Source organism: Petaurus breviceps, unplaced genomic scaffold, assembly GCF_028583685.1.
Source record: "Petaurus breviceps papuanus isolate PSGF00001 unplaced genomic scaffold, PetGlider_PUasm1.0 90925, whole genome shotgun sequence".
NCBI classification, from domain to species: domain Eukaryota; kingdom Metazoa; phylum Chordata; class Mammalia; order Diprotodontia; family Petauridae; genus Petaurus; species Petaurus breviceps.
The window spans coordinates 35,237,271-35,265,057 of NW_027187380.1; the positions used below are offsets into that span (position 1 = coordinate 35,237,271).

Consider the following 27,787-nt stretch of genomic DNA (forward strand, 5'->3'; position numbering starts at 1 on the left):
TCAGATTTATTATTATATGAAAAAATAGTTACCATATCACAAAATAAAGTACTATGTGAGGTCAGAAATAACACTTCATCAACTGGAGGTTCAGGGCTTCATAGAGGGTCCAACAATTGAGTTAAGGAATATATTTTACATATAGGAACTGAGAGCAGAAAGAGAGAGGCAGAAAATCACAATGTGTATTTCAGATACAGACTGACCAGAGAATTCATGGAAGAATATTAATAAAGTTTTACCAAGTATAGGTCATTATAAAATTTATTTTGAAGATTGTATATGAATCATACAATTGCATATAAATGGTTTGCTGAAAACTATTTTAAACTCTTTATTCTCCTAAGGTAATGGTTTTTGCTGAAGACTGAATACTTTTCATTTGTAGGGAAGACAGTAAGTTTTCTGTTGCATGAAATATAGCACAAACAAAACTGGAAGATATGCACAGTAACATCTCAAATGTAGAAAAGGGGTGGAAGCAGATGGTCCTCCTTATTTAACTTAGCCTTGTGTTCTTGCTAATAAGCTAATATGCATGCCCACACAGGAAACAAAATGAGTTTTTAGGGAACTCCATTACTCTAGTCCCTGTATAGCTCATATGGAGTTTTGTTGGAGTCATCAAAAAAGGGTCTTAGAGACATAAAATAAAAAGTTAAAAGTAATGAAAGAGAATTTTCTAAGCCAAATTTCAGTGGCTATGATCAGTCTAATGATCTCAGGTCTATACCAGGAGTAAGCTCATCAAAAGGATGGACTTAATCTTAGATTGGAAAATGTTGCTAGCTCTAGCTCATAACCCTCAGCTATTCATTTTTTTAAAAGGTGACTCTAACTGCTAGATTCTAGCAAGTGATGACCCTGAAAGACCAGTAGATGGTAGCAAAGAGCAGTATAGACCATGAGACCAGGGGAGCTACTCAGTAGAGTAGCTATGACCAGACACTATGAATGGGAATGTTAATCTAATGCCTGAAATTAGACCAATAAAGGAAAGTAGATAGTAGGACAGTGACATCACCAAGAGCCTTCACTGGTTCTGTGCTATTGGAAGCATGAGATAATGGGATAATTTGCAGTGAAGTTTCCCCATTCTGAAAAATCAAATGTAGAGTGGCTTCAGCATCCACTAGGCCTAAGTTTAGAGGTCACCTGACTTTGCAGGAATCTGGGACTTAGAGCAATGGAGACCTTCCCCAGTGCCACCTCAGCACAAGATATGCCAAATAAGAACAGAAGTGCTTTCTCAAACGTACATTGGGTGATCTACTGTTTCCTTGTTCTGATACTTGAGGTAGATTGCTGCGTTTAGATTGTACACATAACTTCCAATCAATGGAAGAAAAGGGTCAGGAGGAGGGTGGGGGAGAATTCCATGTTAGGGCTTTATAACTTTACCATTTCCTTTTGTAAATAACTTCTCCTCCCTGACCATTTGTCAGGAGAGTGGCCCTTCTTGAGATCATAAATAAACCATTCTTTTCTGCTTCCTACCCTGAAAAACCTCTGAGTATTATTTGGGTAAGGATTTCTGTTGCACACAGTTTTGGGGTGCACACAGTTTGGGGGCTCGTCCGGGATTTATCCTTTTGTGAGTAGGTCCCACAAGACCCTTAACAAGGACCAGGCACCAACCAAGGTTTCTCACAGGTCCTTGGAATTGGTCTATGAGATCTGACTCCAATAGGGTAACGACTTGAAGAGAGGGACTCGGTATGAAGCAGAAATTCAGGTTTTGCTAGCAAAGACTGCCGGCACGGATCATGCAAGTTTGTGTATACAAACCCAGGTAAGCAAGTCCCTGGTTGATCCAGAGGTGGGGGACAGTCTAGGCAGTTCGAGTCTGTAAGATGTCTCCTTCCAGGGGTGCTAGGGGTAGGGGACACTCTAGTTTGAGTCTAAGATTTCTCCTGCCTGGGAAAGAGTTAGATAGGCCTAATAGATACTGATAAGATTAAAACTGGGTAAAGAGCAATCTAAAACAGCCTGTCCAAAATACCTTCCTAACATTGTGGAGGATAGTTCTCTTGGAGATAGACTAGCTAATTGGGACAATTTACCAAAATACAAGAGAAAAGACCAAAGGAAGATGTTAAAATGTTGTTGCCTCATTTGGACAGGCACCCCTCTGGGAGGAGGTGTGTCCAAAACTAAATTTGTATATGAATTCTAAGGAGCCTTTTAATCCAGAGGAAATTGAATATGCAGCCCCCTGGCTACTGGCTGCAGAACAAATCTGGTCTAAAGAGGGGGGAGGAGCCCAAAGTGAAATGAGAAGAACAAGAACAGAGGACCCATCCTTGGGACCCCCCCCCTTTTTTTCTCTACATTCCTTCATGGGGGGGGGACAGGGACAGAGAATTCCTGGCCCAACCTTAACCCCTCCTTCCCTGTCCTCCTCACCCTCTGAAAGGGAATCTGAAAGGGATGAGGACTTAATTGACTTGGCTGGGTCAGGCACACCCATACACCTCTCCTGAGGAAATTGAAACAGTTGATAAAAGATCAAGAAAGTTTTCCTCTCCCTAGGACTGCAGAAGCTTCTAAAGCTTTCCATTTTCAGGAATTTCTGCTGGCTCAGGGGATAGGTTATGTGAATGCCCCCCCCCCCCCCCATATTAAGCAGCACTGAAATTAGAACTTTTAAGAAAGAAATGAAGCAGTCAATTGAGGACCCTCAGGGGTCGCTGATCAGGTTAATTGATTTTAGGACCCAATTTGTATACTTGGGAATTATTATCAGTCTTGGATATATTATTTACTGGGGGGAGGAGGGGAGGGGGGCCTTCCCTGTAAGGATACTCAGTGGAGCCATGTGGGACACAGCCACATGGCTTCTAAAAGGGCCAGGGGAACTGGCCTGGCCTGAAAAATATTCATGAAAATGTATACAGTGGTTTAGAGTTATAATTTATTTCCTTCATAAGGTAGTTTGAAAATACATTCACTTAAAATTGTTAATGGAATGAAAATTTTAAATACATAATGTTTGGGACATTGTACATTTCTAAATTATGTAATTTGGAAAAGAATTATGAACTATGATGTTAAAAACAATTTTCTTATTACTACTCAGAAGCTGTTAAGTCATCCAAGGATATAGTTATGTATGTTAACTTGGATTATGTGAATACATAATGTTTTGAGAATTTATATTACTTAAGAACATTTTTACACTAAATTAGTTTTAAGGAATTCCCATATTTGAAGATTTATTTTATTATTATTATTCAAAGGATGCAATTGGGTGGTTATTGAATTTCAGTTACAATATGGCCATTGATTATGGTAGAGATACTCACAATTATTACTAGAACCAAAATAAGTAGTTAGAATAGTTGGCCCAGCATATTTAAACTGGTCTGAAATATGAGCATGCATGGGGAACTGAAACTATATATATAAATTTGTGGATAATATTTCTTTTTGAGGGCCAAGGGTATTAGAACTCAGAAATGTATGGTTATATGATCAAAAAGGTATATATTATTAATTTGACATTAAGAAATTGATTCACTGTATGGCCCCAGAAATTTTTATTTACCTTAGTTTACTGTCCAGTAAGGGGATGGTGGTGGAATCCACATCCAAATTCCAATTTATGGGACTAATATAATTGTAAAGGTGCTTTTGCACAGCACTTGGTATTAAACAAAAAAAATCTATTTGAATGTAAACTGTGTAAGCTAAGGCTAATTGTTTTATGTTTGTCAACCTTACGTGAAATTTTCTTAGGTGTGAAGTTTATGGCAATGGTTATGGGATGAATAATTTTCTGTGCAAAGCAACTTGGAAATGACCAAATTAAGATAACCATATTGGTAATTACTTGATTTTGGTTTAAACTTTAAATTTATTTACATCATAATTGTTTTTGATATTGTTACTAGTAAACATTTGTATTATGTATGTTACAATAGAAGCAGTTCTTCATAATCTAAATGCTGTTAAATTAAGAATTTTACTATCAGAGGAACAAGAAAATGATGAATGAAGTACTCTGACCATGATAGAGTAACAGTTATGATATTATGAAATGTTGTAATTTAAGAAATCATAAACTTTCAAGTTTTTCTTTGTTTTAAAGGAAATTTCAATTTCTAAAGTATTTACAAAAGCATGCTTGTGAAAAAGTAATTATTGGTAATTATGTGAAGACCCTGTGAATCCTCTTGTAAGTTTTGTAAAAGCTAGAATTGTTACTATGTGTGGAAAAGAGGGCTTAGGTGTCCCTGGAAACAATTTTTGGGCAAGGTCCTCAGCCCAGGGAAAGAAGGGGGGTCAAGGCTTGTTTTAGTTATGAAACTCCTAAACAATGAGAAGTAGCAAGTCCATGTACAAAAGATTAAAAAGAATCTCTAAGTTCTTTTTTATACCAGAACATGTTTAATTACAAAAAAATTTATGAGATTTTTGGTCATTTTATTGATTATGTGTAAATTTTGTAATATTCAAACTTACTGTGAATTTTCTGAAGTTTCTAGATGGGACCCTGGGATTTGAGATTGACTAAAGACTCATTCCACTTATCACAGATCAGATGAAGAAGGGAATTTCACCTCTCCCCACCAGGGAGGGGCAGCAGTTACTTCTTCAGTCTCTGAAGAAGTCTTACTGAGAAATCAGTCAGTCTCCAAACTGGCTTTTAAAGTTGGTAAAATTGATTTCTAGTAGTTGGTTTTTAGTACAAATATGGAATCTAGAACAGGAATCCATTATGTATATGAGTCCTGGTAAATCTTTGTGGTATATTTCAATTCAGTGAGGGTAAACTAATGTTGAGGTAAAAGAGTTTTGGGACCATACTGCATGTGGATTCTTTGTCCAATAAGGTCCCTGCTTTTCATCTTTATGGCAGAGTTTGGTAATCAATGAAAAGATAGGCATAATACAAGTCTTTCATAAAGGTTTACACTATTCTCTTAACACCAGGATACATTCAAACTGTTTTTGAAGAAAGGAAATACTTTTAGGAAAAAAAAAATGTTTTGCAGAAGAGATCTTGCTGTTTTTATTAGCAAAAGTTAGCATTTGTAATTGAATGTATAAATAAGAGATTTAGATTCCTGAAGTATCTTACTCTTCCAGACTGACTATAATTAGGGAAGAGCTTGTGGGGTTTAGCCCTTAACTTCTTTGCTTTCTTTAAGCAGAACAGTTATGTTAGCAAAAGAATAATAACTTATGAGCTATCTTGTTTTATGGTTAAAAATGTAAAAGAAAGCTGAATAATCTAGACAATGGATTTGAGAGATTTGGAAAAAAAATAAAGGTTTGATTAGAAATATGGAAGGCAGATAAGAAGGTTTGGGGACAAATGGGGATTTATCCAAGCCCCTCCTGTCTCTAGATAATGGTCTGGATACCTTTGTGTCAGATGGTTTAAGTATGTTGAAAAGAGTGTGAAGAGTATTTAGGAAGGCAGAAAGATTTGTAACTTTATTTTATAATTAATAGCTCAGTTGGAAATAAGGATAAAAATGCAATATTGAATCATTATTCCATGGACTGAGACTGGAATTATAAAGTTACTGTAGAAAAGTTATATCTGTGTATATATGTGGAATGGGTGTTAATGGTGGGCTAATTAGTTTTTTCTTTTTTAAAAATAACATTTTAGAGGAGACTTCCAGGAGCCAAGATGGTGGAATAAGTAGTAAGTCCCTCTCACTCTCCCTTACTGACCTTGAAAAACCCAGAAAATACTGACCCAGGAAAAATCCTGGAACAGTGAGCAGAAAGATGGGGTACAGCTGTTTTTTGACTTGGGAAACTAAGGGGATGTAATGGCAAGCAAAGAAGTACTTCACACCTTGTTTTAGCTACTTAAGTATTTAGCACCTTGTTTGAGCCCCTTGTGATTTGAAAGTGGGAGGAACTTGCTGATGCAACAGGAAGTATGGGACAGGAAGGAGAACCACCATATAAAGAAGGAGTATAATCTGGGACTGAGCAGAACTGAGAAGGAGAACACTTGTGGTGGCCAGAACTCTGTTTGCCTGTTCTCTCTGTGTCGCTATTGAACTAATTAATAAAACTAAGAGCTGACTTTATTTAAAAAAAATAAAATTGATAAATTTTTGGTTATTTTTATTATAAAAGGAAGAAGAAAACCAAATTATCAATATCAAAAATGAAAAGGGTGAATTCAGCAGCAAGGAAGAAGATATTAAAACAATAATTGGGAATTATTTTGCCCAACTCTATTTCCATGAATTTGACTATCTTAGTGAAATGGATGAATATTTACAAAAAATATAGATTGTCCAGATTAACAGAAGAGGAAGTTAAATGTTTAAATAGCCCCATCTCAGAAAAAGAAATTGAACAAGCCATCAATGAACTCCCTAGGAAAAAATCTCCTCGGCCAGATGGAATTGCAAGCAAATTCTATCAAACATTTAAAGAAAAATTAATGTCAATACTATATCAACTATTTGGGAAGATAGTCAAAGAAGTAGTCTTACCAAATTCTTTTTATGATACAAATATGGCACTGATGCCTGAAAGGGGAAAAGTCTAAACAGAGAAAGAAAATTACATACCAATTTCCCTAATAAATATAGATGCAAAAATTTTTAAACAAAATATTAGTAAAAATATTATTGCAACATATCATGAGAATAATGCACTTTGATCAGATAGGATTCATACCAGGAATGCAGGACTGGTTCAGTATTAAGAAAGTTATGAGAATAATTGATAATATCAACAACAAAATTAACTGAAACCATATGATTATCTCAAAAGATTAAAAAAAAAACCTTTTGACAAAATACAACACACATTCCTATAAAAAAACATTAGAGGATATAGGAATAAATGGAATCTCCTTAAAATGATAAGTAGCATCTACCTAAAATCATCAGTAAGCATTATATATAATGGGGATAATAAGCTAGATGCATTTTCAATAAAATCAGGAGTGAAAGAATGATTTCCAACATCACCACTAATATTCAATATGGTACTAGAAACATTAGCTTTAGCAATAAGAGAAGAAAAAGAAATTAAAGGAATTATAATAGGCAAAGAAGAAACTGAACTATTACTTTTTGCAGATGATATGATGTTATACTTAGAGAATCCTAGACAAACAAGTAAAAAAAATTCTTGAAATAATAAAGAACTTTAGTAAAGTTGCAGGATATAAAATAAACCCACATAAATAATTGGCATTTGTATATATATATAACAAAGTCCAATAGGAAGAGATAGAAAGAAAAATTCCATTTCAAGTTACTGTAGACATTATGAAATATTTGGGAGTCTACCTGCTAATACAAACCAAGGAACTATAGGAACACACTTAAAAATGCTTTTCACGCAAATAAAATCAGATTTAAATAACTGGAAAAACATCAGTTGCTCATGGGTAGGCTGAGCTCATAAAATAAAAATAACAATTCTTCTTAAATTAATTTACTTATTCAGTGTTATACCAATCAAACTACCAAAAATTATTTTAAAGAGCTAGAAAAAAATCATAACAGAATTCACCTTGAAGAACAAAAGGTCCAGAATATAAAGGGAATTGATGAAAAGAAATGCTAGGGAAGGTGACCTAGACATACTAGATCTTAAATTGTATTATAAAGCAGCAATCATCAAAACTACTTTGTACTGGCTAAGACACAGAAGGTGTATATCAGTGGAATAGGCTAGGTACACAAGACATAGTAGTTGATTATACTAATCTATTGTTTGATAAACCCAAAGATGCCAGTTTCTTGGATAAGAACTCACTAGATGGGGTGGCTAGGTGGCACAGTGAATAGAGCACTGGCCCTGGAGTCAGGAGTGCCTGAGCTCAAATTCAGCTTCAGACACTTAACACACTTGCCAGCTGTGTGACCACGGGCAAGTCACTTAACTCCAATTACTCTGCCCTTCCCCCTCCAAAAAGAAAAAAAAAAGAACTCACTAGTTGACTCAAACTGCTGTGAAAACTGGAAAATAGTATGGCAAAAATGGGGCATAGATCAACATATGACAGTGTATATCAAAATAAAATCCAGATGGGTACAAATTTAGATATAAAGGATGATTCTATAAACAAATTAGGGGAGCAAGGAAAAGTTTGTCTGTCAGATTTTTGGAGAATGGAGGCATTTATGACAAAACAAGAGATAGAGAATGTTATGAAATGTGAAATGAATAATTTTGATTACATCAAATTAAAAGTGTTTTGCACAAAGTCATTGCAATCAAGATTTGGAGGGAAGCAGAAAACTGGGAGAGAATTTTTACAACTACCGTCTCTGATAGAGGCCTCATTTCTAAAATATACAGAGAACGGAGTCAGATTTTCAAGAATACAAGTCATTCCCCGATTGATAAATGGTCAAAGGATATGAACAGGCAGTTTTCAGAGAAAGAAATTAAAGTTATTTATAGTGATATGAAAAAAAAATATTCTAAATCACTATTGATGAGAGAAATGCAAATCAAAACAATTCTGAGGTATCACATTACACCTATCAAATTGGCTAACTGACAAAAGAGGAAAATGATAAATATTGAAGATGTGGGAAAATTGGAACCCTAACGCATTGTTGGTGGAGTTGTGAAGTGATCTAACCATTCTGGAGAGCATTTTGTAACTATGCCTAAAGGATCAGAAAACTGTGAATACCCTTTAAGCCAGCAATATCTCTTCTAGGGCTGTATTCCAAAGATATCATCCAAATGGGAAAAGGACCCACAAGTACAAAATTTTGTGGTGGCCAAGAAATAGAGATTGAAGGGATGTCCGTCAGTTGGGGAATTACTGAACAAGTTGTGGTATACGATTGTATACTATTGTGCTATGAGAAATGATGAGCAGGCAGACTTCAGAAAAGCCTAGAAAGACTTATATGAACTGATGCTGAGTGAAGTGAGCAGAATCTGGAGAATATTTTACACAGTAACAGCCACAGTGTGTGATGAATGACTTTTATAGACTTTGATAGTCTTCTCAGTAATGTAAAGACCTAAAACAATTCCAATAGACTTATAATGGAAAATGCTATCCACATCCAGAAAAAGAAATATGGAGTATGAATGCAAATCAAATCAGACTATTTTTTTTTGTTTTGTTTTGTGTTTTCCTCTCATGGTTGCTCCCATTCTAATTTTCTATATAACATGACTAATGTGAAAATATGTTTAATAGGAATGTATATATAGGGCCTATATCAGATTTTCTGCCATCTTGGGAGGGGAAGAAGAGAGAGAAAATTTAAAACTTATGGAAGTGAATATTGAAAATTAAAAATAAATAAATTAACAAAAAAAAAGAAGAGAAAGGAGAGATGTTCCCACACTGCATATAAACATGGATTCCAAAATGATGACTTTCAGAAAGTCTAGCTCCTTTGCAACAGCCTGGAGAGTATATGTATCTTACCCCTGGATGAATGTCAGAACTTTTATTAGGAACCTGGCATGATCATCCTGTATGACCACTTCATTGTTTACATGTAAGGTCAATTCCAGAAGGGCTTCCAGAGCATTTGACAAAAACAAAATAAAATTGTTGCTCAGCCTTCCTGAGATCAGATTTTTTTAATGTTATATGTAAATATATTGGGAACTAACATTTTTTAAAGAAAACTATGCAATGTCAAATCCATTATAAATGCCCTGGCAACCCTAATGGTATTTTGGAGTCTTATTTCTTTTTTGGACTAGACCTGTGATTTCATTGGTGGAGGAAATCAGGGAAGACATTTCCTCTGACAATATGGATCCATAACTTTTCTTCACTTTAAAGTTTTAGAGAATTGCCCCACCCCCCAAAAGAAAGAGCTTTAGAGGCAGATGAAAGTAGGAGAGATAACTAGTCTCAAAAACAGAAAGACAGGGATTCAAGTCCTACTATGAGTGACACTCCTGATGGTGTGACCCTCGACAAGTCACTTAGGCACTTTCAAAGCCCAAGGCAACTTACGGACTACAAATTTTAAAACAAAATGGAAGAAGTGAGTGGGATGGTATTGGTCGTGCTTTTAAAAGCCATAACATACTATAAAACTCTTCCAGTAAGCCTGAGAGTGACTTATCACTTTTATAACTGGAAACTATAAAATATTTATGCAATAATAATATCAGTTAGCATTTATGCATGCAAAATGCTACACATATGCTGTCTCATTCGATCATCACAATGACCCTGTGACATAGGTGCTATTATCATCCCCATTTTATATGTGGGAAGACCAAGACATAGGATGGTTAAGTGACTATCCACACAGAGTTAATGTCTGAGGCAGGATTCAAACTCATTGTTTGTTGTTGAGTAGTTTCTGGTTCATGACCCCATTTGGGCTTTTCTTGGCAAAGATACTGGGGTGGCTTGCTATTTCCTTCTCCAGTTCATTTTAAGGATGAGGAAATTGAACCAAACAGGGTTAAGCAACTTGTCCAGGGTCACAGTCAGCAAGTGTCCAAGGCTAAATTCGAATTCAGATCTTCCTGACTCCAGGCCTGGTGCTCTATTCACTGAGTCACCCATATGCCCCAGGTTATTTTAATAGACTGCCCTTTGTTCCTTGTTTAAAAAATTTTTTTAAAGTTTTATTGATATATTTTGTATTTTATACCAAAGTCATTTTTCATTGTGTCTTCCATCCCCAAACTCTCCTTAGGAACAAAGAATGGTAAACAACCAGTTAAAATGGTTTCTGACAACACACCTTAACATGATTCTATATTCATCTCTGATCCCCTCTTTGGAAAGAGAAATGTTTCCTCATCTCTTCTCTGGGATCAAAATCGATCAATGGATGTCATCAATTCACTTGCTTAAAAACTTTAAATTTTGTTTTCCTCATTGTAGTGAAGGGTATGCTGTTCTCCCGGTTCTTCTTTCTCTGTTCTGTACCCATACATATCTTCCCATGTTCTCTGAATCCTCCCTCTTCTTCCTTAGGGAGCAATAATATTCATAAACAACATTTTGTTCAAACATTTCCCAATTGTTGGGATATACTTGTTTTAATTTTTGCTATCACAAAACTTACTGCTCCATATATTTTGGTATATATAGGTCCTTTCTTTTTGACATTGACTTTCTTGGAGTATCTAAAATATCTATCTAGATGGCACAGTTGATAAAACACTGGGCCTGAAATCAAGAGGATCTGAGTTAAAATCCATCTCAGACATTTACTAGCTCTGTGATCTTGGGCAAGTTACTTAATCTTTGTTTCAGTTTTTTCATCTATAAAATGGGGACAATAATAGGATAAAATTTGTAAGATATTATATAAATGTCAGCTATTATTATTATTATTCTCAGTGGTACAGGGGGATTTAACTTTTTGCATGTTGTGGACTCCTGGGCAGTATGGTGAAGCCTATGGAACTCTTTTCAAAATAATGTTTAAGTGTATTATTTTTCATTAAATGCATAAAATAAAATAAGTGGAACCAATTATATTGAAATACAGTTATCAAAATATTTTAAAAATTCGTGGACCCCTTACAATCTATGGACCTGAGGTTAAGAACACTTTAGTGGCCCTTTTCTTTTCTTTAAACCATAATTCCAAAGTTTTCCACAGTAGTGGGGCCAATTCACAGTTCTACCAATGGTGTACTAGTGTGCCTGTCTTCTCAAAGCCCTTCAATGTTAGCTATTTCTATTTTTTTTAGTTTTATTTTTGTCTTTATTAATTTGTTCGTTTACTTTGAGTTTACAAGATTCTGCTCCCCAGTACTTTGAGTTTCAAATTTTCTCCCCCACGCCTCCCCATATTGGCATACAATCAGGTATAGGATCTGCAGATACTTTCACATTAAATATTGGTCAGGATATAAAGGACTGTATCAGATGGAATGAACAATGGGAAAGAGGAAACCAAACCAAACAAGAAAAAGAAAGAGAGCAGGTAACTTGCTTCCATCTGCATTCAAACTCTGTTCTTTCTGTTTCTTTCTCTGAATGTGGACATCTTACTCTATCATGAGTCTTTTGGAGTTTACTTATAGCCCTGCATTTCTGAGAAGAGTCTGGTCTATCAAAGTTGGTTGTCACACATACATTGTATCTGTAATTGTGTACAAATTTTTCCTGGTTCTGCTCTTCTCACTCAGCATCAGTTCATATAAGCCTCTCCAGGTAGATATGAAGTCTATCTGCACTTTGTTTACTATGGTTCAATAGTATTCCATTACATTTATATCCCATAACTTGTTTACCCATTCTCCAATTGATGGGCATTCCCTTAATTTCCAATTCTTTGTCACCACAAAAAGAGCTGCTATAAATATTTTTGTATATTTGGGTCTTCCTCCTGCTTCTGTGATATCTTTGGGATACAACACTAGAAGTGGTATTGCTGGGTCAAAGGATGTGAAAGTACATATACCCCTTTGGGCATAGTTCCAGATTGCTCTCCAGAATGGTGGGATCAGTTCACAACTCCACAGACAATGTGTAAGTGTTCCAATTTCTCCACATCTTCTCCAGCATTTATTATTTTCCTGTTTTGTCATCTTAGCCAATCTGACTGCTGATATGTGGTACCTCAGAGTTGTTTTGATTTACATTTTTCTAATCAATAATGATTTAGAACATTTTTTCATATGCTTATCGATATCTTTAATTTCTTCCTCTGAGAATTGTCTGTTCATATCCTTTGACTCTTTATCAATTGGAGAATGACTTGTATTCTTATAGATTTGACTCAATTCTCTATATATTTTAGAAATGAGGCCTTTATCAGAGACAATGGTTGTAAAAATTCTTCCCTGATTTCCCACTTCCCTCTTAATCTTGGTTGTATTGGCTTTGTTTGTACAGAAGCTTTCAGTTTCATGTAAACAAAATTGTCCATTTTGCATTTGATAATGCTCTCTAATTCTTGTTTGGTCATGAAATCTTCCCCTCTCCATAAATCTGACAGGTAAACTATTCCTTGCTTTCCCAGATTGCTTAAAGTATCGTCTTTTATACCTAGATCATGCACCCATTTAGAATTAATTTTGGTGTATAGTGTTAGATAATGGTGTGTGCCCAGTTTCTGCCATACTATATTCCAGTTTTCCCAACAGTTTTTGTCAAATAGTGAGTTCTTATCACAAAAACTGGGATTTTCATGTTTATCAAACAGTAGATTACTATATTCATTGACTGCTGAATCTCTTGTACCCAATCTATTCCATTGATGCACTGCTGTATTCTTCAGCCAATACCAAAGTTTTGATGACTGCTGCTTTATAATACAGATTAAAATCTGGTATACCTAGGCCACCTTCCCTAGCATTTCTTTTCATGAATAGCCTTGATATTCTGGACCGTTTGTTCTTCCAAATGAATTTTGTTACTATTTTTTTCTATTATTTACTATATTTTAGCAAATTGATTGGTATGGCACTAAATATGTAATTTAATTTAGGTAAGATCGTCATTTTTATTATATTAACTCAACCCAGCCATGAGCAATTGATGTTTTTCCTATTAGTTAGATTTGACTTTATTTGTGTGAATAGTGTTTTGTAGTTGTGTTCTTACAGGTCCTGGGTTTGGTTTACCAGGTAGATTTCCAACTATTTTATGATGTTTACAGTAACTTTAAATAGGATTTCTCCTTCTATCTCTTGCTGTTGGATTTCATTAGAAATATACAGGAATGCTGAGGATTTGTGTGAGTTATTTTGCATCCTTCAACTTTGCTAAATTTATTTATTGTCTCAAGTAGTTTTTTACTTGATTTTCTAGGATTCTCTAAGTATATCATCATATCATCTGCAAAGAGTGATAACTTGGTTCCTTCTTTGCCTAATTTGATTCCTTCTTAATTAAAAGAAATTAAAAGAAAGATTTTTCTTTCTTAATTTCTACTGCTAAAATTTGTAGTACCAGACTGAATAAGAGGAGTGATAGTGGACACCCTTGTTTCACCCCTCATCTTATGGGAAATGCTTCTAGCTTAACCCCATTACATATAATACTTGCTGATGGCTTTAAATAGATGCTACTTGTTATTTTAAGTAAGGTCCCATTTATTCCTATACTTTCTAGTGTTTTTAATAGGAATGGATGTTGTACTTTGTCAAAAGACTTTTCTGCATATATTGAGATAATCATGTGGTTTCTGCTAGTTTTATTGTTGATATGATCAATTATACTGATGATTTTCCTAATATTGAACCAACTTTGCATTCCTGGAATAAATCCTACCTGATCAAAATGTATTATTCTTGTGATAAGTTACTATAGTCTTTTAGCTAATATTTTATTTAAAAGTTTTCATCTATATTCATGAGGGAAATTGGTCTATAATTTTCTTTTTCCATTTTATCTCTTCTGTTTTAGGTATCAGTACCATGTTTGTGTCATAAAAAGAATTTGGTAGGACTCCTTCACTAATTTCCCCAAATAGTTTTAGAATATTGGAATTAATTGTTCTTTAAATGTTTGATAGAATTCATTAGTAAATCCATCTGGCCCTGGAGATTTTTTTCCTAGGGAGTTCACTGATGGCTTGTTCAATTTCTTCTTCTGATATGAGGTTATTTAAGTAGTTTACTTCCTCTTCAGTTAATCTGGGCAGTTTTTATTTTTGTAAATATTCATCAATTTCACTAAGATTGTCAAATTTACATGCATATAATTTGGCAAAATAATCCCTAATTATTGTTTTAATTTCGTCTTCATTGGAGGTAGATTCACACTTTTCATTTTTGATACTCATAATTTGGCTTTCTTCTTTCTTTCTTTTATCATATTGGCTAAGAGTCTATCAATTTTATTGTTTTTTTTTTCATAAAACCAGCTCTTAGTTTTACTTATTAATTCAATAATTTTCTTAATTTCAATTTTACTGATCTCTCCTTTGGTTTTCATTATTTCTAATTTAGTATTTAATTGTGGGTTTTCAATTTGTTCTTTTTATAGCTTTTTCAATTGCATGCCCAATTCATTGACTTCCCTTTTTCCTAATTTATTCATGTATGCACTCAGGGATGTAAAACTTCCCCTAAGAACTGTCTTTGCTGCATCCCACAAATTTTGGTATGTTGTTTCATTTTTGTCATTCTCTTGAATGAAGTTACTGATTTTTTTCTATAATTTCTTCTTTGACCCACTCATTCTTTAGGATTAAATTGTTAGTTTCCAATTAGTTTTTAGTCTGTCCTTCTATGGTCCTTTATTGCATATGATTTTTATCGCAGGTTGGATTTATCAAGTTCAGAGATGGGGAGATTAAGGTCTCCCACTAGTATAATTTTGCTGTCCATTTCTTCCTCTAAGTCCCTTACCTTCTCCTCTAGGAATCTGGATGCTATACCACTTGGTGTATATAAGTTAAATAATGATATTGCTCCATTCTCGATGCTGCCTTTTAGCAGGATATAGTTTATTTCCTTATCTCTTTTAATTAAATCAATTTTTGCTTTTGTTTTATCTGAGATAAGGATTGCAACCCCTGCTTTTTTTTTTACTTTAGCTGAGGCATAATCTATTTTACTCCAGCTGTTTACCTTTCCCTGTGTGTATCCTCTATTTCTGATGTATTTCTTGTAAACAGCATATTGTAGGATTATGGTTTCTAATCCATTCTGCTATCGACTTCCATGTTATGGGATAGTTCATTCCATTCACATTCACTGTTATGATTACTATCTGTCTCTTTCCCTCCATCCTGTTCCCTCCCCTGTTTATTCTTTTGTTTTTCTCCCCTTCTCCCTTCCCCTCCTTAAGGGTTTTTCTTTGGACCTCAACCTTCCTCAATATTCCCTTCTTATCATCCTCCCTCCCTTTTCCTCCCTTTTCCTCTTACTTCTTCCCTCCCTTCTAAGCACCCTCCCTTTCTTAGTCCTTCCCCCCTCCTACTGCCTGTAGGATATTTTTATACTTAATGTAGTACGTTATTTCTTCTTTGCAACAAGGGTGACAGGAACAAATCTCATGCAAAGCTCCTCTCCCTCCCCTCTTTCCCTGTATTATGAAAAATTTTGTAACTCTTCTTAATAAAGTTCTGTGCTTAACTGGTTGTGTTATTCCCTCCTTGCACCAGAACCAATGAGATAAAAGCTTATATAATACTCATCTCTCCTTTCTTTCCCTCTGCTATATTGTTTTTATTCTTCTTTGTGTGGCATAATTCTCCCTTTTCCACTTCATTCATTCCTCTTCTTCCATTGCAGTCCCTTTGTAGCCCTTAATAAGATTTTTTTTTATCATCATCTTGTGTAATTTATACTCATACCCCCTACTTGTCTATAAACAGTTTGTTCTTATTAAGTAACAGGGTGTGTGTGTGTGTGTGTGTGTGTGTGTCCCTTGTTCACCTTTCTATGTCTCTCTTGAATCTCATAATTGGAGGTTGAATTTTCCGTTGAGCTCTGTCTTTTTCAACAGGAACGTCTGCATTTCTGTTATATCATTGAATGACCATCTCCTTGCCTGGAAGAATATGTTCAGTTTCTCTGGGTAGGGCATCCTTGGTTGTAACCTGAACTCTTTTGCCTTGCAAAAAATTGTATTCCACTTCCTCTGATCTTTCAGGGTAGAGGCTGCCAAATCCTGTGCAATCCTCAATGTGTTTCCTCAATATTTGAATTGTTTCTTTCTGGCAGCTTGTATTATTTTCTCCTTTACCTGGTGGTTCTGGAGTTTGGCCACATTTTGTGGACTTTTCAATTTGAGATCTCTTTCAGGAGGTGTCCAGTGGATTCTCTTGATTTCTATTTTACCCTCTGGTTTTAATATCTCAGGACAGTTTTTCTTGATGAGCTCTTGGAAGATGTTGTCCACACTCATTTATTCATCATGATTTTCCAATAGGCCTATGATTCTCAGATTATCTCTCCTGGATCTGTTTTTCAGATCAGTTATTTTTTTCATTGAGATATTTTACCACTTATTCTGCTTTTTCATTCTTGATGTTTTGTTTGATGAATTCTTGGTTCCTCATAGAGTTAATTGCTTCAATTTGGTTGATTCTAGTTTTTAGTGAATTATTTTCCTAGCTTAGTTTTTGGAGCTCCTTTTACATATCACATATTTTTCTTTTTAAGGAGCTTTTTTCTTCATTGTTATGTTTTTCTGATTTTTCAATTTTGATTTTAAAAGAATTATTCCTTTTATCTTCTATCTCTGTCATTTGGTTTTCAAATTTCCTTTTGAGCTCATCTAAGAATGCTTTCTGTGCTTAAGACCAATTCCCTCTTGAGGCTTAAGCTGTGCTTGTGGAGTCAGCGCTGTCTCCCTCTGAATTTGGTTCCTCCCTCTCAAGATAGTAGGACTCCAGAGTCTTTGTATTTGCAGTCTGCTTTCTACCCATTTTGAGGCAGGGTCCTAGCCACACCCTTCCTCTAGGGTTCCCAAGCCTTTACTGTTTAAAGTTATCCCCTGGGGCAATAATTACTATGTTTTCAGGGTTAGAGTGGGGAGATTGGAGCAACAGGGGCTCACTCTGCCATCCTGGTCCCCTGCTCAGTCCAGTCCCAGCTGTTTGGTGATAGGCCTGGCAATGGCCCTTGGTGGGTAAATGGTGGGTAAACTTGCCACCATTTTGATCAGGTCTCTTCCGGTCCTCTGTCTGAACACCGTGGCATTGGTGTCTGGACCTCAGTCTCCAAGGTCAGATTTTTTTTAAATAGCATTTTATTTTTTTCCCCAATTATAGTTTCACAAATATTTAGAATTTATTTTTACAGGATTTTGAATTTCAAATTTTTTCTCCCTTCCTCCCTCCAGTTACCTCCCTTTGTCCTGAAACAATAGGGAATTTGATATAGGTTATGCATGTGCTATCATATAAAACATATTTCTAAATTGGTCACTTGTGAAAGAAAAAAAAAGATCAAAATAAAAAAACATGAAAAAGAATAAAGTAAGTGAAAAAAGTATACTCTATCTGCATTCAGAGTCCATCAGTTCACATTTGTATGTGGATATCATTTTCCTTTGTGAGTCTTTTGTACTTGTCTTGGATCATTGTGTTGCTGAGAAGAGCCAAATCATTTATTGTTGATCATCACATAAAGTTGCAGATACTGTGTACATCATTTTTATGGCTCTCCTCATTTCACTTTTCAGGAGTTCATACAAGTCTTTCTAGATTTTTCTGAAATCTGCCTGTTCATTATTTCATATTGCACAATAGTATTCCATTACATTCATATTTTGGTTGGATTTATTGAGTTCTGAGAGGGGACAGATGAGGTCCCCCACTAGTATAATTTCACTGTCTATTTCTTCCTGTAACTCATTCAACTTCTCCTTTAAGGATTTGGGTGCTATACCACTCTGTGTATATAGTATTTATTTTATTTAATTGTCTATGGTGTCTTTTAGCAAGATGTAGTTTCCTTCCTTATCTCTTAATTTGGTCCATTTTTGCTTTTACTTTGTCTGAGATCATGATTGCTATCCCTGCTTTTTAAAAAAATTTCAACTGAAGCGTAGTAGATTCTGTTCTAACCCCTTACCTTTACTCTGTGTGTGTCTCTGCTTCAAGTGTGCTTCTTGTAAATAACTTATTGTAGGATTCTGTTATTTATTTGTTTGTTTATTTATTTATCTATTTATTTATTTGTTCATTTATTTATTTATTTATTTATTTTTAGTTTACAACATTCAATTCCACAATCTCTTGAGTTTCAAATTTTCTCTCCCTCCTTTTCCACCCCTTGCCCCCTATAGTGGCATATAATCAAACATAGGTTCTACAAATACCTTCATGCTGAACATTAGTCATGTTGTAAAGAAGGATTATAACCAATAGGATTCTGGTTTTTAATCCACTCTGCTATCCACTTCTGGTTTATTAGGAGAATTCATGCCATTCATATTCACAATTATGTTTAAATACATGTGTATTTCCCTTCATCCTATTCTTCCTCCTGTTTCTTCTCTCTCTCCTTTCACCCTGTAGCAGCAAGCACCCCAAGCGTCCTCAGGGTTTGCTGCCACCACAGGTTCTTGGATCTGCTTTGTTAAAGGAAAGCAACTCAAAATGGGTTAACAAGCTTACTTTAATCAGTCAGACATATATCATTTACCTTGTTCAGGGGAAATAGGTCAGCACCCCAAACTTCAAAATATACAGACAGAATTATCAAGACATTAACAGATCAAGTAGACAGCTTTCCAAACTGTCCAACCATTACATCCATACCCAGTCAACATCTGGGTTTTCACATTTGGTTTTTTCAAAGCCGGGGGACTCTCAACAACAGCTTCCCAGAATTCAGATCAAATCACAGAATACTTCTCAAAGTGAGTCCCAAAACAAAGCTACACATCAGGGCTTATATAGCCTTCTCCTGGCTCAGAGAATGTAACAACCTTATTGACTCACTGGCCAATCAAGAAGTATCTACTGAAAAACAAGCCTCCCTCCCCAGGCTTCGGGTGCATTTTAGCCTAGGGGCAGGGAAGATCTTCCAAATTTGCATTCCCATTACACACCCTTTCTCTCCTAGCCAGTGTTTTGCTTCTGTCTACCATCTTTCCTGATCTGCCCTCCCTTCTGTCAGTCCTCCCCTTTATTTATCCCTTTATTTATCTCCTCCCCTCCTATTTCCCTATCAGGTAAGATATATTTCTATACTCAAATGATTATGTATATTATTCCCTCTTTGAGCCAATATTGACAGTAAGGTTCAAGAAATGCCCATTCCCTACCCTCCCATCTTTCCTTCCACTGTAATGGGGTTTTTGTGCCTTTTTATGTAAAATAATTTCCCCCATTCTACCTCTTCCTTCTTTCTGCACCCAGTGTACTCCTTTTTCTCATCCCTTAATTATTTTTATGTCATTCCCTCAAATTAACCTTATACCCTTAGACTATGTCTATGCATATTTCTTCAAGTTGTACTATTTGTTGTACAATTTTTAAGAATTACAAATGTCATCTTGCCTTATATGGATGTAAACAGTTCAACTCTATAAAATTCCTTGTTTTCTTTTCCCTTTTTAGGCTTCTCTTGGGGCTTGATATTGGAGATCAATTTTTTTTGTTCAGTTTTGGTCTTCTCCTTATGAAAGCTGAAAATCCTTCAGTTTCATTGAATGACCATTTTTTCCCCTTGGAGTATTATGTTTAATTTCACTGGGTAGGTGATTCTTGGCAGTAGTCCTAGTTCCTTTGCCTTCTGGAATATCATGTTCTGTGACCTCTGATCCTGTTATGTTGCAGCTCCTAAGTCCTCTGTTATCCTAATTGTGGCTTACTGATACTTGAATTATTTCCTTCTGGCCAGTTGCAGTATTTTTTTCTTTGATTTGATCTGTAATTTGGCTATAATGTTCCTTGGAGTTCTTATTTGGGGATCTTTTTTTCTGAGGTCAACAATGGATTCTTTCGATGCCTGTTTTGCCCTCTGCTTTCAGGATATCAGGCAGTTTTCCTTGATAATTTCTTGGAAGATGCCTTCAAAGACCTCCTTTTGGTTATAACTTTCAGGTAGTCCAATGATACTGACATTGTCTCTTCTGGATCTATTTTCCAGGTCAGTTGTTTTTCCCATGAGATATTTTGCATTTAATTCTCTTTTTCATTCTTTTGAATTTGTTCAATTGATTCTTGAGGTCTCATTAGCTTCCACTTGCCCAATTCTAACTTTTAGAGAGTGGTTTTCCTCAGTTAGCTTTTGCACTTTCTTTTTCATTTGGCCAATTATGCTTGTTAGGGAACTGTTTTCTTCTGTAGATTTTTGTATATCCTTTTCCATTTGGCCCACTTTTTAAGTCATTCTTTTCTTTTCCCAAACCGATGCCTCATTTTTTCATATTTCTGTTGCTTTGCAAAAGACTCTCAATTTTTCTTCTACACCTCTTATATTAACCTTCTTTTTGAGCTCTTCTGTGACTTATTTCTGGGCTTGAGACCACTTCCCATTTTTCTTTGGGGTTTTGCCCATAGGTATTTTGACATTGTTGTCCTTTTCTGAGTTTGTGTCTTGATCTTCCCTGTCACCACAATAACTTTCAATAGTCAGATTCTTTTTTATTGGGTTTTTTTGCTCATGTTTTTGGTCTTCTTTCCTTTTCTTTAAATTTGAGCTCTGCTCCTCGGGTGAAGGGTGCACTGTCTCAGGCTTCTTGTGGCAGGGGCTACAGGTACTTACTCTTCACCTGCTACTGCACTGAATTTTCCTTAAGGTACAGGATGGCCTTTATCTGGTGCTACATTGACAGGTGGGGAGTGGCTGGCCCTGCTGGAGGCTGGAGGATTCTAGCAATTTACTTGCTGAGCTGAGGTCCTAGGGCTGGTGTCTGGCATATGCTGAGGGTGGGGTATTTCTGCATTTTCCCAGGGCTACACTGAAGGCCTCTGAAGGTTGTCTACACACCTGTAGGATTGGCATCTACCTGTTTGCCCAGGGCTATGCTCAAATATGTGGAGCTCTGGCTACTGGAGGATACATGTGCCTAGAACTACATTGAACACATAATGGTTCTCATAATGGAGTTTGCCCATTCCCCTGGCTATGCTTAGGTATTTGGGGTGTCCTGGAGTTGGCATTTTCCCACTCCACTGCATTGGGGTTCAGGTTCTTCTTCTGGTTTTCTGAAGTGGAACTTGCTTCTGGCTTGGTGGGATGCTTCCTGTCCAAACTATGCTCCCCTTTTACCTGAATGAGAAAGACCTTTGTTGACAATCTTCCAAGTTTCTTGGTTTCAAAGAATGTTTCTGACCCTTTCCCCCAACATGACACCAAAGGCGAAGAAGGAAGCTGTTGTCCCCCCCAAGACAGAAGCCAAGTCCAAGGCCTTGAAGGCCAAGAAGGCAGTGCTGAAGGGTGTCCATAGCCACAAAAAGAAGAAGATCCGAACATCTCCCACCTTCCAGTGACCCAAGACACTGAGACTTCGAAGGCAGCCCAAATACCCTTGGAAGAGCACCCCTCACAAAAACAAGCTCGATCACTATGCCATCATTAAGTTTCCCTTGACCACCGAGTCTGCTATGAAGAAGACTGAGGACAACAACACCCTGGTCTTCATTGTGGACGTCAAGGCCAGCAAGCATCGGATCAAGCAGGCCATAAAGAAGCTGTATGACATCGATGTGGCCAAGGTCAACACACTGATCCAGCCCGATGGAGAGAAGAAGGCCTATGTCCGTCTTGCTCCAGACTATGATGCTTTAGATGTTGCCAACAAAATTGGAATCATCTAACTTGCTGTGTCCCCATTCCACCTATAAAAATAAAGTTTTCCAGAATGAAAAAAAAAGAATGTTTCACCCTGTCTTTTTGCTCGTTCTACGATTTGTTTGGGGATGCTATTTTATGGTTATATGGAGGTGAATATTGGAGAGTTAGAAAAATTTGCTGCTTATTCTACCATCTTGGCTCTCAGAAGTCCCTCTCCAGTTTTTTCAGTTATAAAATGATTTGGATTAAATGACCTCTAAGGTTCCTTCTAATGCTAACATTTCATGACTATGACTATGCCTATTAGAGCTGGAAGAGAGAATGGAGACAAAGAAAAAAGTCAGAGTATTGGCAATGGCAGAGCCAGTAAGGGAAAGGGGAAAGAGTCACCAATCCTATGATGTGTCTTGTCACCGCATTTGGTTTGAAAAAGTCACCTGGGCTAATAAAAGGTAACTTTTGGCTCTCTCCTGATATGAACACACTTTGCTGCCAAACTTTCTCTGCCTATCAGTATTAGAATGAGGAAAAAACAGCTCAAAAGGTAGCTAACAATTTTCTTTGAGATAGTAGTTATTCTGTTAATGGTTTTTGCTCCTCTAGTGTGGAGCACTACATTACTGTGAAACCAAGAGAAACAGGAAGGAAGCATCATCTTGCATAGATAAACAGGGGCAAGCTTCTAGAAGATAAGACAAATTAGGAAAGAAGATGAATGAGAAGGGACCAGGTTCTGGATAGCAACAGCAATTTGAGCTCTGTGAAGAAGAGCAAGGAGATAGTAGGGTGTAGAGAAAGAAATATATGATCAGAGGATCTGGGTTTGAATTTTAGCCATATTACTTACTTTCTGTGAGAATCTTGGCAAATCACTAGTTATCTGGATATGAATTTCTTACCTGCAAAAGGGATTAGACATAAATGTCCCTTCAAACTTTTCAGAACTCTCATTTTGCAGGGGAGGAAACTGAGGCTCATAAGGGTGGAATGATTTGCTCAAAATCACAAGGCTAAGCCGACAAAGTTGATCTGAAACACTGATTCACTGAAAAACCATGGTCTTTCCTCTTTTCTTACTCATCTGCACTGAAACAGAGATACTGCCTTTCATTCTACTGACTAGAACCCATTCGTTGCTTATTCCTTTTTCCTCCTAGTTCCTATGATCACTTGGAGACTGACCTTTGCCTGTCTGCTCAGATTGTACTACCTACTTGCTATCTGATCATAGATTTAGAGGTAGAGGGGTCCTCAGTGGTCATCTAAAGCAATCCTCTCATTTTACTGATGAGGAAACTGTGTGTCAGTGTGATGGAATGATTTTCCCAGTCACATGATTGCAATAATCAGAAATGAAATTTGGATCTAGATCTTTTTACTCCAGACCCTGGGTATTTCTTTCTGTATTTCTCATGCAATTAACATTTTCTAAGGTACCTATTTTGAGTTTCTTCTTCCAAAAATGTTTTCATATAATGGTGAGAAAAATGGAACTTTTTTCTGTTTTTCTGGATTGAATTTTAGCTAATCAAGTGCCTTTGAGCCTTGCCTTTGATTGTATCAAGTCTTTGATTCGAGACAGTATACATTGTATTGCCCTTAATAGACCTAAGAGAATTTGAAGATCTCCCCTGCCCCTTAATCATGTGAAGCCCACAGTGGGAGGAGCTTGCTGAAAGAGTGGAACAGGAAGGGTGGAACAGGAAGGAGTAAAACAGAGAAAAGCTTGATCAGAGCTGGGCGTGAGCAGAACTGAGAGAGAAAATGTTTGTGATTTTGGCATCTGCTTGTTGATCTGTGTCACTTTATGAGGACTGAGAAAGAATGTGATTTCAGTGTTCTGTCTGTTGATCTGTGTTACTTTGTCAGACAGAAGCACTGTCTGTTGATCTGTGTTAGAGTTACTAGAAAAACAGAAGCATTCTGCTGATTTGTGTTGATTTCTCAAACAGAAAGTGAACTGAGATGATAGCTCTGGTAACGTGTATAAATATTGTTGTAGCCCTGTTAAACTTTGTTTTCCTAAAAACAGAAACTGTAAAGAGCATGGAGTGGAGCAGTACCTTGGGCTGCAATATGGAACAGGAGTGGAGAGCTGCCTACTTGTGAATCTAGGCAAGAGCTGGGAGCAGTCAGCCTGTGGAGAAGGAGCAGTGGGATTTGGAAGTCAGCCTCGAGTTAAGATGAAAGAAGACTTTACTTGGATACTCTGTATTGTATTTTTTCCTAGGGAGTTTGTTGATGGCTTGTTGAATTTCTTTTTCTGAGATGGGGTTAAGTAATTTACTTCCCTTCAGTTAATCTGGGCAATTTATATTTTTGTAAATATTCATCCATTTGTCAAATTTATGTGCACACAATTGGGCAAAATAGTTCCTAATTATTGTTTTAATTTCCTCTCCATTGGAGGTAGATTCACCCTTTTGATTTTTGATACTTGTAATTTGGTTTTCTTTCTTTTTTTATCTTATTTACTAAAGGTCTATCAATTTTATTGTTTCCCCCCCACAGAACCAGCTCTTTTTTATTTATTAATTAAATAGCTTTCTTAATTTCATGGTTTTCATAAATTCTAATTTAGTATTTAATTGGGTATTTACAATTTGTTCTTTTTCTAGCTTTTTTAGTTGTATGCCCAATTTATTGACCTCCATTTTCTCTATTTTATTCATGTATGCATTCAGGGATATAAAACTTCACCTAAGAAATGCTTTTGCTGCATCCCACAAGTTTTGGTATGTTGTCTCATTATTGTCTTTCTCTTGAATGAAGTTACTGATTGTTTCTATAATTTCTTGTTTGACCCATTCATGCTTTAGGATTAAATTATTTTTTTCCAATTAGTTTTTAGTCTATCTTCCTATGGCCCTTTATTACAGATTATTTTTATTGCATTATGATCTAGGAAGTATGCATTTAATATTTCTGCCTTTCTGCACTTAATTGTGAGGTTTTAGTGATCTAGTACATGGTCAATTTTTGTGGATGTGCCATGTACTGCCAAGAAGAGGTATATTCTTTTTTATCCCCATTCAATTTTCCTTAGAGATCTATCATGTCTAGTCTCTCTAAAATTATATTCATTTCCGTAACTTCTTTCTTATTTATTTTGAGGTTAGATTTATTAAATTCAAAGAGGGGGAAATTGAGGTCCCCCACTAGTATAGTTTTGCTATCTATTTCTTCATCTAATTTCCTTAATTTCTCCTCTAGGAACCTGGCTTCTATACCCCTTGGTGCATATATGTTTATTAATGCTATTACTTCATTGTCTATGGTGCCTTTTAGCAGGATATAGTTTTCTTCTTCATCTCTTTCTTAATTTGATTTATTGTTGCTTTTACATTATCTGAGATCATGATTGCTATCCCTGCTTTTTTTTTTGCTGCAGCTGAAGCATAATGTATTCTACTCCCACCTTTTACCTTTACCCTATATGTATCCCCTTGTTTCAAATGTCTTTCTTGTAGACAGCATATTGTAGGATTATGGTTTTTAATCCATTCTGCTATCCACCTCCATTTTATGGGAGAGTTCATCCCTTTCACATTCACAGTTATGATTACTATCTGTCTCTTTCCCTCCATCCTATCCCTTCCCTGTTTAATATTTTTATTTCTTCCTTCTCTCTTCCCCTCCTTAAGAGTTTTCCTTTTGACCACCACCTCCCTCAGTATTCCTTCCCTGTGCCCCCTTCTCTTTACCTACCCTTTGCCCTTACTACTATTTCCCTCCCTTCTAACCAACCCACCCCTTTTCCCCCCTTACCCCTCCTACTTCCTGTAGGGCACAATAGATTTTTATCTTTAAGAGAGTATGTCATTCCCTCCTTGTACCCAAACCAATGAGAGTAAATTTCATACAGTGCTCCTCTCCCTCCCTCCTTTCCCTCTATTATAATGAATTTTTGTGTCTTTCCATGTTAAAATTCTAAATTTAACTTATTATGTTTATCCCTCCTTGAACCAGAACCAATGAGAATCAAGTTCATATTATGTTTGTCTCCCTTACTTCTTCCCTTCTACTATAGTATGTTTTTATGGCTCTTTGTGTGGCATAATTTGCCCTTTTCTGCCTCATCCTTTTCTTTTCTCTCATTATGGTCCCTTTGTACCCTTTAATAAGGTTTTTTAATCATCAAATTAGTTAATTTATACCCACACCCTCTATCTATGTATATCCCTTTTAAATGCCATGATAATTATATAAATTTCAATATTGACAGGTAACAGCCTCTCATATAGAGATATAAACAATTTGATGTTATTTATTCACAAGTTATGTCCATTTATATGTGTTTGTGTGTGTGTGTGTGTGTGTTTTCCTTGTTTACATTTTTATGTCCCTCTTGAGTCTTGTATTTAGAGATCAATCTTTCCATTGAGCTCTGGCTTTTTCATCAGGGAAGTCTCTTATTTCATTAAATGACCATCTCCTTGCCTGAAAGATGATGCTCAGTTTTGCCAGGTAGTGGATCCTTGGTTGCAGTCCAAGCTCTTTTGCCTTATGAAATATCAAATTCCAATCCCTCTGATCTTTTAATATAGAAGTTGCTAGGTCCTATGAAGTCCTGAATATAATTCAATGATATTTGAATTGTTTCTTTCTGGCTACTTGCAGTATTTTCTCCTTGATCTTGTGATTGTGGAATTTGGCTACTATATTTCTTAGAGTTTTCAGTTTGGGATGTCTTTCAGGAGGAGTCTGGTGAATTCTTTTGATAAGTATTTTACCCTCTGACTCTAAGACCTTAGGACAGTTTTATTTGACAATCCCTTGGAGGATGTTGTCCAGGCTCCTTTTTCATCATGGCTTTCCAGTAGACCAGTAATTCTTAGGTTACCTCTCCTGGATCTGTTCTCCAGGTCAGTTGTTTTTCCAATGAGATATTTTACACTTTCTTCTAATTTTTCAATCTTCATGTTTTGTTTGACTGACTCTTGATGCATCATAGAGTCTTTAGTTTTGATTAGACAGATTCTAATTTTTAATGAAGTATTTTCCTCAGTTAGTTTTTGAAGTTCCTTTTTTAGGGAAGTATTTTCTCTAGTTAGATTTTGAACCTGCTGTCCCAGTTCATGAATTTTACTTTTTAAGGATTTGTTTTCTTCATTGAGATTTTTTTTTCCAATTTGGTCAATGTACATTTAAATTTATCTTCTGCCTCTCTAATTTGGCTTTTAAAATCTTTCTTGAGCTCCTCTAAGAATGCTTTTTTGGGTGTGAGAGCAGTTCATATTTCCTTCTGTGGTCTCAGGGGTGTTTCTAGAGTCCATATTGTCTTCTGAATTTGGTTGTTCTTGCCCACTATAATAGTATCGTTTCATTCTTGATTTCACAGTTTCTTTCTTGCCATTGTGATTGTCTTGAATTTTTAGAGTGGACTTCTGCTTCTGGAGTACAGATGTACCATGCTTCCTAAGCTGGGAGGTAAGGGCCTGGTTGTTGACTTTGTGTGCTATAGCCTCTGGGTGTCTAGACTGAGGCTAAAGCCAGGACTCTCAGTGTTTCCCCTGGGTTACCCTGAGGCTCACAGAAACATGTCGGGGAGGGGTGGTCTGGGCACTTCAGGCTTCTTCTTCTGTGCCCCTAGGCTACAGCTCAGACAGGCTCAGCAGCTGGTAGCTGGCAGCACTGGTATCTGCAGATTTCCCTGGTGGTGCTAAGGCACACCTAGGCT

At 36.2% G+C, this 27,787-nt stretch overlaps 1 pseudogene; it reads left to right on the forward strand.

The window, feature by feature from the left end:
• Positions 1-21,613: 21,613 nt before the first annotated feature.
• Positions 21,614-22,164, forward strand: LOC138152333 (large ribosomal subunit protein uL23-like; annotated as a pseudogene).
• The last annotated feature ends 5,623 nt before the right edge of the window (positions 22,165-27,787 follow it).